Genomic DNA, 14,345 nt, shown 5'->3' with positions numbered 1-14,345 from the left:
TCTTTATCTGCAGTTTGTGTGACACTAACTGCATTATTTTCATATTTTCATTTTTGCAATTTTTATTTATTTTGATTTTTCACTTGCTAAACAGCCACATTTAGTGAATGGAGACCAAGATGGCAGCCATTTTAGTTTATCCATGCTTTAAAGAGGCTTTTTATGCTGTTGTGAAGCTAATGACTTAATACCGGGCTCTCCTTGTACATTATTATCCTCTTGGAGAGTCTCTGTTCTGCAACATGTTATCGCTGTTCTGATTTGTCCATTTTCTAATGATAAAGAATGGCTGAATGAGGAGAAGATATCTGTATCAGGACAAACACTAAGGAGCTTTAAGGCATCCGGGCCAGTGAGAGATCATCATTTGCAGTTTTCCACTGGAGGTATAGGACTCCAAAGAGTTTTGCAAAGGTATTTCAATGGAAAAGCCTGCAGTGCTTGAGATATGGGGTAAAAAGTAGTAGGTAATATTTTAATGTGATGGGGATACCCAAAATTAAAGAAAGAATGGCATGCAGGGAAAGCAATGTGGACCAAGTCATATAATATAGTGTTAAAGGAAGGAAAGAAGACTCACTTATTTGGAATAGAAAAATAGCAAAAAGGGCATGAATGTGGGATAAAATTAGAGAGGTATTAATTTCAATGCATCTGTAAGGAATAATTGATATAAAATGGTGATCAGTGGATATTAGTAGTGTCAGGACAGACAGCACAAGACAGTAGATGAGGCAAGTACTGATAGGTGAAAAAAATAAGAGTTGCTTAGAAAGATTAAAGCAGGAGTGGGACATAGTCTGAAAAGGTAGAACGAAGAAAGAGAGGAAGGGAAATAGTGGAAGCAAAGAGGTAGGAAGATTGAGTATTATAATGTGAGCAGGTTTAACATCTAAACTGATTTGAAGTGTAGAAGGTATGCACGAGATGGGAAAGACTAAATCTACAAATGTAAGTTTTGTATATAATGTGCAAGACTGACTACTGTAATATACAGCAAAATAATCCATTATTTTTAGTCATGTGCACCTAGTATTAGGTTTCAAAAAATGGATATATTTTCGTTGACATCTTCAGCTTGAACATATTTTTGTGAGTTGATATGAAGGTCAAAGAGGCAAGCTCTAATTGTATACTTGGGATCAAGCCCCTAGTGCAGAAGCTGACTGGTTGTCAGAGTGTAATAGTTATTTAGTGATGGGTTAAACTGAAGAGGCAAACTGTCATAAACTCTATAAATTTCATGTCAGCTAGGACCAGTGACTTTGTTAAACCCTGATTAAGGTAATGACAGCACCTAACGGAAAATCTTCAGGGTCTGAATTTAATAAGGCAGTTATAGTACTTTATGAACTGCTGATATCCAGGTAAAAGAAGATCACTTTTAACTTGCAGTGGGTAAAAGATCATAATTTCTTTTTTGAAATAATTTTAAATATTCATCATTATTCAGAATTGTTTTATAGTGCGTCTCCTGAATGTAGGAGTACCAGCAGTATGTCTTTGTGTTTGAGGAAAGGGGCTACTTTACGAATGTGCAAATACCATGACCATCTGTTGCATCTATGCAGTACTGCTTTATAGCTAATTGTATCCTCCTCTAGTCTTGCACAGCTTAAGACACTTCTCCCTGGCTTACATCCTTGCCTGTCCAGAAATCCCTTATTTGCTCCGTGGCAGGTACCCTGGTCATGACCCTTTGCTGAGAACACCCCCTGACTTCCCTAGAAGCTGATTTCAATAGTCTACTTTGTTTAGGCTTGTAAAGTAAGTATCTGAATCTGAGTGATAAGCACAGAAGCTTGGATAGATCACCTTTTCTGTGGATGATCTCTTTCCTTCCCCATCTGTATTTTACAGCATCTCATCCCTGTGGTATCTGAAAGACTCGATAAATAATTAAATGTGTGGTGACTCCCTCAGTCACCTGACATTTCATTTACAGTCCTGAACAAAAAAATAACATATGCATGATGAGCAATTTCATTTTCAGTTAAACAGCTGTATGAAACACCTGTGAAGTGTTTTTCCCCCCTAAGGAATGATATAAAATATTCATGCTAAAAACATTTCATAGCATAGGGGCACAAGGCTTTCTCTTTTATATATTTAAGAAGACATAAAACCAAACTAGATGTAACTTGCTTCTTGATAAAACAATTGTTGTCATACAACAGAAGAGATGTAGGAGAACAAATTATTTCTTTACTATCAGAATTATGACCGAGGTTTTGGAATATTGCTTCTATTGTTCATTATGATGCCACAATATTCCAAGTGGTACACCTGTATTAACGAAAGTCTGCAGACTATGTTCTGCAGTAAAATATAGCTTATTCCTTACCACCAAAACACAATATTATTGCTCAAATCTGGAGCATTCTACATAGGGTTGCCACCTATCCTTTTATTTTTCCAGACTATATGAAAATCAAACTGATTGCCTAGTAGTCCAACAAACCTCAGTATTCCTTTATAAAAAAAAGCTAATGCTATGTGAATGCATGACAAACTAGGAAAAGAGGACATTCTTCCCCCCGCACATTCTTATGATGTCACTAAATTGGGAAGAAAGTGAGTGGGTGAGGGGTGGACATGAACTTTGTTAGAGGAGGTGCAAATGGTGTGGCTTTGGTGATCTAATACAGATCACACATTCCTCTAAATTCTCAACAGTGTTATCTAACTAATCTGCTATCAGATTTTCTTCACCTCAGGCAAAGTAATGAAAGCTTGCTCCCTTATCATAAGCTCTCTCCACTTGTCCAATGTTGTAAGCTGACATCCACTCACCCACCTATGAAAATAAGAATGTTTCTTATTTATTTTATTTTTATTTATTTATTTTACATTTGTTGACCGGGCTAGTCTAACTGGACATATATCCGTTTTCAGTAGAGGCCCGGGGAGAAAAGCTCCAATTACATGAAGTAAACAATCATTTACAAAACGAAAACAATGATAAGCATAATACAAAAAGTGCCAGTGTAGACTTATGTAAGAATTTAAGAAAAACTAAAACTGGCAAAAAGCATGTAAACAAAAAAAAGTCAGTTATAAGTAAAATACAAGGTATGCAATATTCTAAAGTTAGATTAATAAGAGACAGATAAGCAGATCACAAGGTGGGAAAACATTGGTGAGAAAAAAAATGCTAAGGTAGAGTCAATATCAAAGATATAACAGTCGACAATTAAACCTATTATTTAGAGGACCAGTAAGGGGAGAGGGGGGAAGTTGGGAAATAATGAAGTAATTTCAGTCAGGGTTAGCACAAGGACATAACCACTGGGATTTAAGATGTTCTTTGATATGTCTTTTGAAAAGGGATGTAGAGTCTAGGTTAGTTATTTCATGAGGGAGTTGATTCCAGAATTTCCCGACAGAGTTAGAAAATAATGAGTCCCCAGCTTTATTATATGATTTAGTCAAGGCCACTAGGAGTTTATTAGCAGAGCGTAGTGTGGCTAGGTTTTTATATGGTGAAATTAGTTTTTTAAGGCTAGGGGTAGCATCGGGGTAGTTTCTGTAACATAATTACTCATATTCTTACCTGCTTTTCTCCTATGTTTGCAATTTTTCTCAGTGAATTTCAGGAGTCACTTGTAAACATTTAAACAAGATATTTTTCCATGGCTTTCTATTGTAGTTCTGAGATAGACAATTCTTGGTACTGGAATTATGAAACAATATCGCAAAACTGTGAATGTCAAAACTTATTCTCATTTAAAAATATTTTTTGTAGGTGGCTTGTCCTGCGGCACTTACCAGTGTAGGAAATTTTACTCCCATGCTTTCAACTGTTACATACACACCCCACATGTAACTTGCCTTTGGTGCAGAAGGCTGTGAGTTCTATTCCCACACCAGGTAGATCTGTTGCTGACATGACAGTGCAGCATAAAGGGAGTTCTGTGCTCCTGAGTTTTCTATCTTTTGAATGAGATGTTATACCAAAGCCCCATCAGCTTGAGGAGGTGGTAGCTCAGGTGAATGTTAAAGATCCCATTGCACCTATCTAAAAGAGTAGTGGAAGTTTCCCTATACTCTGACAAAATTTCCCATAGTAGTATAAATACCACATCAAGGCTCCTCCAAGAAGAGGCTACAAGCCTAATGGGACTAACACAGTCAAAAAAGGGTAAATAATGCTCAAAGTAACAAGTCCTGGAATTGAAAATGGTTACCTTATAATAGTCACAAAATTCACATCATTCATTTTCCAAACCACAAAAATGACCTTATGAGCAGAGGAGTTAAAAACTTCACCCACTGGCATTGATGTAGATTGCACATCATATCAAAGGCTCAAATAAATTTTTCTGTCACCCACATTTATACTGAGGAAATTATTTGGACTGATACGGGCATTCAGTCTTTAGCTTAATCCACTAGTACTGAACAACTCTTATTGAAGCAACATCTCCATTTCCTACAGGCATTAGTTTTCTTTTTCTTGCCTCAAACTGTTTCATTCTCTCAACTGACTTTGACCATCAAGCATATCTTCTCCAGGTGGGTGATAGCATGAGTTGATGTGCTACATGGTGCACCTACGGTCACTACCTGCCTCCCTGTCTCAAATTTCAGTGAACTGTGTTTTGTTGACACAGTAGTTTTATCATGTCCTTGTTGGACACAAGGGCATTTGAAATGCCCATCATTTTTCATTTTTTTGTTGCTTACAACACTGACATCGTTCCATAATCCACACAGCTCATTTACACCAGTTTCCAAACCATTTTAAATAAAGTAACTGTTTACAACTTTGTAACTGCAATGTGATCAAAACTTTTTTTGCAGTTTATAACCCAGTATGCAAACTACTGCCCTACTAATTAATTTGTGATATGCAGAAGCTATGGGTTCATATGCCTGAACCTTTGATATCAGTATTTGATGTGATGTGAAATTAACAAAAGCCAGTTGTATGCAAGGATGTGTTGTAAATAACACTGCTGCCTTAAGTAGCAGCCAGTACCTCCCACATCCAATATAAGCCCCATCCTGCAAAACTACAAATCAGAGTTATAATAATTTGTCAGGATTTATCCCACTTCGGATTGAATGTATTGATTGTCAGTGTAATCTTGGCAAATGTAATTAAACCTAGGCAAGAATTATTTTGCAGATACTGACGCGTTATATTTCTCACAACTGGGAAGGTGGGTCACAACTGGGAACCACAACTGGGATGGTGGGTCACAACAAGGTTCTCACAACTGAGACTCTCCAGTATTGCATCCATTTCTTTTCTATGTTGTAATGTGCACTGCCAATACTTAAAAGTAGCAAACAAACTCTCCTTAATTATTAGACTTAAAATGAATAAACAAATATTCAAATATAGTAGTTAACTGTCAGAGGTCACCCATTTAAACGACTGGATACTCCACAGCAAACTGTATAAACCTTTTAATCAGTTTAAAATCAAAACATCCGGAAGCATTCAAAATTAAATAATAAGCATGTATTGATTTATGCTAATATGCAGATGGTAAGTGCTTGCACAAGAAACTGAAGACAAGACATTCAAGAAGAAAGTAATTGTTTAGAAATAGGCTGCTTGTGCGGCTGGCTTTAAAGGCCATAACTGATTGTCCAAAGTCCTTAGAGGTAGTATAGTTGTGCTAGATCTCCAATTAAATCTTTTAGGAATTACTCCTGCAGGTTATATACTCCTGTAGCTGCTACTGACGATAATTGACAGTCAGTTCCTTTACTTGCAAGTCCTAGAACAGGATTTCTCGTGGTTCTGTTCTAAATTTTGCATACATTTTTTCTGGTTTCACAACAAAGCCCAGTCCATATAATGAAATCTTGTGAGGTAACTCAGCAGCCTTCATACAGAAGGTTCTATTGCAGCACAAACAGTTGCACTTTCATGAAGCAAGGATTTAGTCATAAACCATTTTACTAGTTTTATTGGCAGGGCTGTATTAAAATTATCTTTTGCATCTCCACTTGGATTTTTCACTGGTGTTATGCTCTGTAATGCCTGTGGATATCCAATATCACCTGAGGGGAAAAGAGGGATAGAGAGAGGAGAGGGAGACAAAAAGCAAAGGAGGTTTAGTATTAAGCAACACATTTTGCCATGAATAACTACTTCAGTGATTAAAAAATTCCAATTGCCAACAAGTGAGGTATCCTGCCATGAAGCATATTGCGCTAGTACCAGAGAACATCGACGTCTGTGCAGTAACTGAAACCTGGTTCAAGGCTCCTGAGAGCACCCCAGCACTACCAGGCTATACCTCGTATCATGCTTTTTGGCCCCAAAACCCGGTCCGAACCACAAAGGGAGGGGGAGTGTCCATATTCATCAAGGACACCCACACCTCCAGGTTAGTAACAACACATGAAGCATCGGAGACCATACAGGTGCAACTAACCATAGGCAAAACTGCTATACAACTGGTAGCATGTTACAGACCACCCTCCCAATCTCAGGAACCCCACTCAGCCTTCCTGAAGACATCGGAGGATATGAATGCATCACAAAATACCATCATACTGGGAGACTTCAACTACCCAAACATAGATTGGGTACATTATTCTAGCCCTAACACCCTAGCCCAAAGGTTCCTGGAATTCATAAATTCAAATGCACTGGAACAACTAGTCACCTCTCCCACTAGGGGAGATAATATACTAGACCTTATCATCACAAACATGGAGACAAAATGATTCACACCAGAGGTATACCCCTCACTAGTGAGATCTGACCACAAACTAATCACCATGGATATACATATCCCACCTTCACCCTCAGCAGAAAAGACCACAGTGTAAAACTTCTCAAAAGCAGACTTCACTCTTCTTAAGACTGAGATGGTATCCTTTAAGCCCACTGGGCCAGTGGATACCACATCCCACAATGCCGAATCCTTCACAAATGCTTTCTGTGGACATCTCCAAGAATGCATGGATCATGCAATCCCAAATAAATCCAAGTCCCTCTCCACCAAAGGCAAGCGTCCTATCTGGTGGACCTCAGCCATTAACAAATTGTATAACAAAAAAAGAAAGCTACTGCACGACAGAGCAAAATCCCATAAAGGGAAGACATCTCTGATCAACACTAGCAGAAAACTACATTCTCTCATAAAAACATCCAAGGCCAACTTTGAGAGAAAAATCACTAAGGACACTAAAGATAACCACAAAGCCTTCTTCAGCTATGTTAGAAACCTGGGCGGAAACTCTCAGATATGCTCAGAGTTAGTTCACAACAACAAAAAATACACTGAACCCACAGATATTGCCAACATTCTGGCTGACAGGTTCAGTGCAAATTTCTCCCCTCCCTCACCCCCAAAAGAAGAAATACTTATCCCAGCTGAATGTAATCTCCCTGTCATCTCAGATGTCCAAGTGAGAGACACCGTCAACAAAGCTAAAAACACAGCATCAATGGGACCTGACGGTATCCCAGGTTGCGTGCTACATGAACTCCAAGAGGAGCTAAACCCACACATAAAAATGCTATTTAACTTTAGCCTTACTACAGGATATGTACCTGAACACTGGCGTACAGCAACAGTGGTCCCACTCCACAAACGGGGTACCTCTACAGACCCTGGGAACTACCGCCCCATAAGCTTAACCAGCCTGGTCTGCAAAGCTATGGAAAGAATCATTATGGAACTCATAAACATAGACTTTGGGGACCTACAGACACTTGACCCCGCCCAGTTTGGCTTTGTAAAGGGCAGATCCTGCCTTTTGAACCTGGTTGACTTTTTCAAGACAGTCACTAGAGCCATTGATGAGGGCAAAGCAGTCCATACAGCCTACCTGGACATGGCTAAGGCCTTCGACACAATACCCCACTCAAGCATCATAGATAAGCTCAACAGCTTAAATGTAAACCCTTATGTCACTAGATGGGTTGCAAACTGGCTAAAGGACAGAACCCATAAAGTTAAAATCGCTGGAGCAATGTCAGACTCAAAGCCAGTCAAAAGTGGTGTCCCACAGGGATCTGTCCTGGGACCCCTCTTGTTTGGCATTTATTTCTCAGATGTTAAAGCAAACGTGGGAGGGTTGTGGCTGACAAAGTTTGCAGATGACTGCAAACTAGGCGCCATAGTCGATACACCAGCGGACACATACATCCTACAAAAAGGCCTCACAGAAATGGACAACTGGTGCCGGAGTCATGGCCTTAAACTAAATGCCAAAAAATGTATAGTCATCCCCTTTGGGTAAAACAAAGTACCCACAAATTATCACATAGACAGCAACCCACTGAGTACGGAAAAAGTAATCAGAGACCTAGGGACCCAAGTCGACAGTGACCTCTCATTTGACACCCACGTTGCCAAAGTAGTTAGAAAAACATTCTACCTTGCATACCTTATTACGAAGGGATTCACATCCAGGTCCAAGGATGTCATTGTACCCCTATACTCCTCCCTCATCAGACCCATGATTGAGTACAACGCCCCATTTGGTATGTACCTCACCCGGCATTTGCAACAGCTGGAGAGACCACAAAAGTATCTCAACAAGAGGATCAAGGGTCTCCAACATATGTCTTATTCTGCCAGACTAAAGAAACTCCAGCTCTATTCAGTAGCATACCGCCTGCTCAGAGGTGATCTCTGCCTGACGTACAAGGCCATGTCCAGTCATGAACTGATGGACATGCTGCACCTCAAAAAATCCAAATCCATCAGAACCACGAGAGCTAAAGACTTAAACCTCGTCACAAGTATGAATAGGACATGCTGGAGGGATAGATTCATAACCCAGAGGCTTCCCATGCTCTGGAACAAGATCCCAGTTCGTTAGGCAGAGCCCCTCACTGACACTCTTCAAGAGAAATCTTGTTGAGTGGATGGGAGATCGTAAGTTTACCCCAGGGGTCACATCTGTGTCACTACTAGACAGGGGCACAGTAAACTAATTCTATTATATAAGGTTACCTTCACTGTGTCACTACTAGTCAGAGGCACAGTATTCTAAATCTATTCTTTGCATTTTTTGTACCATTTCATGGGGTGGCGAAAGCCACATCACTATGGCTAGGCTTACGAATGCCCCAGGGCAGATAGCCTAGTACTAAACTATGAAACTATATGGGGATCATGTGTACTTACACAATGCTAGGCAGACACGATGATAATGTACCTACCATGCATCACACATTACCTGGCAGTTGATGAAATGTTAGCCATTAATATTGCAATACTACCACTCACCTCATGGCTCAGATGGGGCCCTAACTGCACAATAGCTGTTGTCTGTAATTCCAGCCACCTCATGGAAAGTGTTCTGCTCCATAAAAGGCACTCAGTCTGGGTCTGGTCCTCGGGTGACATCAGAAAATGGATGTACTGATCTAGATGTGCAAAGAGTACATCCAGACACTGCTGAAATATTCTCTAAGCAAAAGCCTGAGATACCAAACATATTCTTGTTTTGCTTCTGGAAGGTTGCAACAGCAAGTATGAGGACTGTAAATACCTTAGTATCCACAGGGATAGAAAGTCCATGCATCCCTCCCAAGTACCCCTTTTGGGGCCATAGGTAATAACTAAAACTCTTACATTATACCTCTCACTCTAAACTTGTGCAGTATCTCTTGATTATCAAAACTGTGGTGAGGTATTCTGTCTGTATCCCTGCCTTCTTCTTTGATGAGTGCCATTAGCTGCATGTTGCTTTGTCGCTGCCAAGGCAGGCAGCTAACACAGGGACCTGCAGTGCTAACAGCAAGGGAAAGTAACTTCACCAATTTCATAGTAGAAAAAGCACAAGTCAAGCTGTCGGAACAAATTTCTGCACAGGGCAGAAATACATCAAATTGTAATTATGAATTGGAAAGAAGAGGGAGAGGGATTTATTAATATACAAGGATTAACATCACTTCTCATTCAAATCACATTATTTGCTTAGGCTTATGCAAGGCCAATGTGCATTAGTATAAATGGTTTCTAAGTTGTGCCTTTGTTCCGCAAATGCGCAAACAGTGCAGATTGACTTTTTGTGTTAACATAATGACTATGAATATCGCCCATTCTCTCAAACATACTGCAGTCATCTCACCACACAACAGTAAGCTCCATAAAATTGAAATAACTAACCCTACATATTAATAACATTCTTCCAAATGGCAGCTCATGTTGGTATATGGACTCCTCCCAGATCAGAAAACTCCTAAGGGATTTCTTTGTATATAGTCGCTAAGAATACCTTGTTATGAACACATGAAAATTCCCCTTTAATATAAAACCACCCCATCCAGCTTTAAACTGTACTTGTGGTGCACAAATTCTGTGAAGGACATTGTTTCAGTACATTCAATGTGCACAGATTAATGACCAGACTAGGATGTAGCAAAACATTCATTCCATCTCTCTGAATTGCTCCTCCTTGAGTCAGTACCCTTATCATGGGTCATGATATTCTTCAACAGCAAAAGACCCCTCTGGTCATGCTGCCCTTCTCAGATGAGGCTGAAGATATGTTTAGCCCAAGCTAGGTCCCCTTTGACACCCATGACCACTTGCATGTATATATCCAGTCGCTCTTTCTGCTGCAGATTTCTCCTTGCTTCCATAATTAGCGAACAGTCTACACTCCTTAGCTCTTACATAACCACTCATCTTTTCTGTATCTATAAGTACATTTTTTCCCCCTAATGACCTCCACTGCATAATTCATTTTATTACAAATCCCCAGAAATGTGGTTACTGCAGAGACCAACTGTAAAACAGTATCATTATGAGATATAGCTGTGTGTTATGCAAGATACCGAAATCCAACTGCCAAAACTCCAGACAGACATTATTTTAAGGAGGAAAAATGCAAACCTTGCTGACAGAATCAAAAACACTGCACTAGTTGAATAAAGAAAAGCTGTTCGCTTTCGTGGGACTTTGGAGAATTATAATTCTACACCAGATTTGTACTTGGTTCATAAATAGTAACTCTCCAGTGGAAAAATATAATTTGCACTATTAGACTATTATGATTGGTTGGATAGTTAGTCTGATTAACTACCTGCATTAGAATTATAGTTTAAAACACAAATGGATTTACAAAGATTTTTTTAAATTAACTGTGGCAAAATTCTAATAGAAATATCTGTGGATGTGAGTTTATTTCTGCAGATGTCCAAAAACACTATAAAAAGCAGTAATAGTGTACTGTTTTCATCCGGAGATATCTTCACTCCCAGATCCAATACTGAAAGGTATATAATTTCTCAAATGTGATGCAATATAGGGGGCAGACCTTATGCATGTCTTTGTCAGAAGTAATATTTCCTTAGATCATAATCTTTACAGATTGTTAAAAGTTAATATGCAGGCTTATGTCTACAGGACCAGTTATATTGTGCCCCTCTGATGACCTAAACTGATAATTCAAAAATGCATGCTTAACCCTGGCTGTCCCTTTATCTATGGTGTTAACAGATATGATTTCTGGGTAACAGATAATAGCATTTAATAAATCTGTTAATGTTAACTGTTGTGGTCCTGAGCTAGACTTTTTTGTTTGAATTTAACATGGGGAATATATTAGCTAGCATTTAGCGTGCCACTCCTCTGATAACAGGTAGGTGGTATTTTATAGCAATAACCCATGCCTGGGTGTGGGTAATGCTGGATTTTCCCATGGTTGGTGTGGTTTGGTCATGAGGGCGAAGCCCTAGTGGCCAAACAGACAACCGTGGGTAAATCCAGCATTATCCACATCCAGAAGTGGGTTATTGCTATTATACAATGACAATATTTAAGAAAAAAAAATACTTACTTTTCTTAAATAATGGCATTGTATAAATAATGGCATTGTATAATGCCTCCTTGCTGCCCTTCTGCAGCTGTCTGGTATTCTGTGGCAGTTCTGATGTACTGCGCATGCGTATGGTTACATAGTACATCAGAGCTGTGGGTGGAAGCAACAGAGAGAGCAAGATCTCCGTTGCTTTTTACAAAGTGTCTCGCTATGTTAAAGGAGTTTAACATAGCGAGACAGCTTTAAAAAAAGCAACAGAGAAAGGAGGATCTCCGTTACTTTTTTTAAAGCTGTCTTGTTATGTTAAACTCTTTTAACATAGCGAGACAGTGTCTAAAAAGCAATGGAGATCTTGCGTTCTCCATTGCTGTAAAAAAAGACTTGTACTAATGGAAAAATTCCAGGCGACCGGACCTTTTTCCATTAGTAAACGTCTGATTTACAACGTGCATGCTGACCAATCAGCGTGCACGTTTTGGAATATTAATGGGGGGGGGGTCATTGTATAATAATATTTATCCAACACCATGTCAACTATCAGGTCTCTCTCAAGAAAGGTCCTTGTAATGCTTTATTTCCCTTTATAGACTACAAGCTTGTATATGTCCTTCTAGACAGAACTGAGTCTGCCTAGAATGGAAAGTCCTTCTTAAACCCATCTATCAGACCCTTCATTACTATTTGATATATATATAATCTTATGGGTATTATACAGTGCTTTACATTTTATTTGGTATACCTGCTGTCTTGCCACCACTGCAAAGCTACCTCTCCTTCCCCATGAAAGCAACTCCACCCCGTCCATGCTTCTTCAGTCCAGATAGATTCAACTTATGACCCCGTTTACTTATTCAGACTTTTGTTGGCACTGCTGCCTGCCCCCCCATGCCCACTTTGTTTCTAAAATTATTTTGAATACAGGTGAAGACAGCCTCGCCACTTGTATTGGAATGAGTTTGCAAACTCTCTAGTTGCGTCTAGAAGCATTGCATTCTAATGTTCTTCCTTCCAAGGATTGTGATCCTTGTGCATCATCTTTCTGCTGTGCCTGTCGAGCATAAACCTAAACCAAGACTTGCAGTGATGAATGCCCTATTTATTTGTTTTCTCTCCTATCGTAACCCTCTTGAAATTTTGATCATATAGCAACCATGCACGGCCTAATCTGATTTTTCTGTGCATCTCGTATAATAGACATAGGTAGGTGTGGAAACAACTAGTGTATTAATTTTTTAATGATTTCCACTCATAATGCATAAGTAACTTGCCACCTGATTATCCCAAGTCCTTGATTATATACTTACTCCATTTCCTAATTCAAGGAAGTAAGTGCAGCTATGATGTCCTTTGCTCATCAGTAAGTCTGCATTGATACGTAACTCGAGCATAACCAACAGCCATAGAGCAGTGGAATAAAGTTCTTACTGTGACACAGACGACCTGGGTTTGAATTTGTAGCATAGGAGATGAAAGGGGAGAGTCTGTATTTAATGGTCAGCTGGCCATATCACTAATACACAAAACATCAAATGGGCAAAACATCAAACATACAAAAAAAAAAATTTGATGCAATACTGAAAATGGCAGGTTTAAATAAACAATTAATGCATGCCCTTCAGGTTTCTTGTTCAGATAAAGATAACATTACATAACTGAATTTTAATCGTCATGGAAAGAAAATGTGAAAGTATTCCATTAAAAAAGTAAAATTATCTATGTGACAAAGCAGTTTTGTAAAACCAAACTTGCTAATAATGGTAGTTCCATTTACCATGCCCCTGCATTGTAGCTGGGCTTTGTTATGGTGATGTCACACCCCAGAGGGTGTCTCAAAACCTGTGTACCACATCTCTGCATTTACATTCCTCATTTTGGTAGAGGCACTTCAAAAGATGTCCACACATGTGAAAGCATAAGGCTGAGATCAAAGCCGAACAGACAAGCAGACCAGAGTTATGGCCTACCTTCTTAGAGATTTGTACTAGAGAAAAATGAGTGATCAGCAAGTATTATGTTGTGGAAAATATTGATATCTGGCAGAAGTTGGATGAGCACCTGTCATCCTTGAAAGGTATCACCTGCTCTGGCCCCAGTACCGCTACAGGTACAATGGTTTACAGTGGTGTAGGTTTGATCAGCTAGCTGAATGAGTAGGTCAGGTGACAGTGATAAGGGCAGAGTTCTATAGTAATCATTTTTATTTATTTTTTTTAATCTTATCAAAATAGGTTTAAAACATAACTCAGCATAGAAATGGTGTATAAATGCAAGGACAAATGTAAGTGCAAATATGAATTTATATATCCAAAGGTTTATCTTTATAGAAATATTGCCTATTTGTGTCAACATGCTTTTGTGTATAGATGTATGTTTACAAATATTTTGTCTCAAGCACACACACCACACCACACACACAGACACACATTTGTATATATGTACAAACAGAAAAGCACGTTTGCATTGCCACATAATTTCATAAAGTGTAGGTATTAGCTCAGTAATTGTACTACAGTTGGACAGTTTCTATAAACAAACTTTTTGTGTAGGCCACTTGCATTGAAGAAGAAATACTTACGACCACAGATGGATTAGGT

Source organism: Protopterus annectens, chromosome 9.part0, assembly GCF_019279795.1.
Source record: "Protopterus annectens isolate FY-2018-M chromosome 9.part0, PAN1.0, whole genome shotgun sequence".
Lineage (NCBI taxonomy): Eukaryota > Metazoa > Chordata > Ceratodontiformes > Protopteridae > Protopterus > Protopterus annectens.
The sequence above is the reverse complement of the archived record's forward strand: the minus strand, read 5'-3'. Positions refer to the sequence as shown.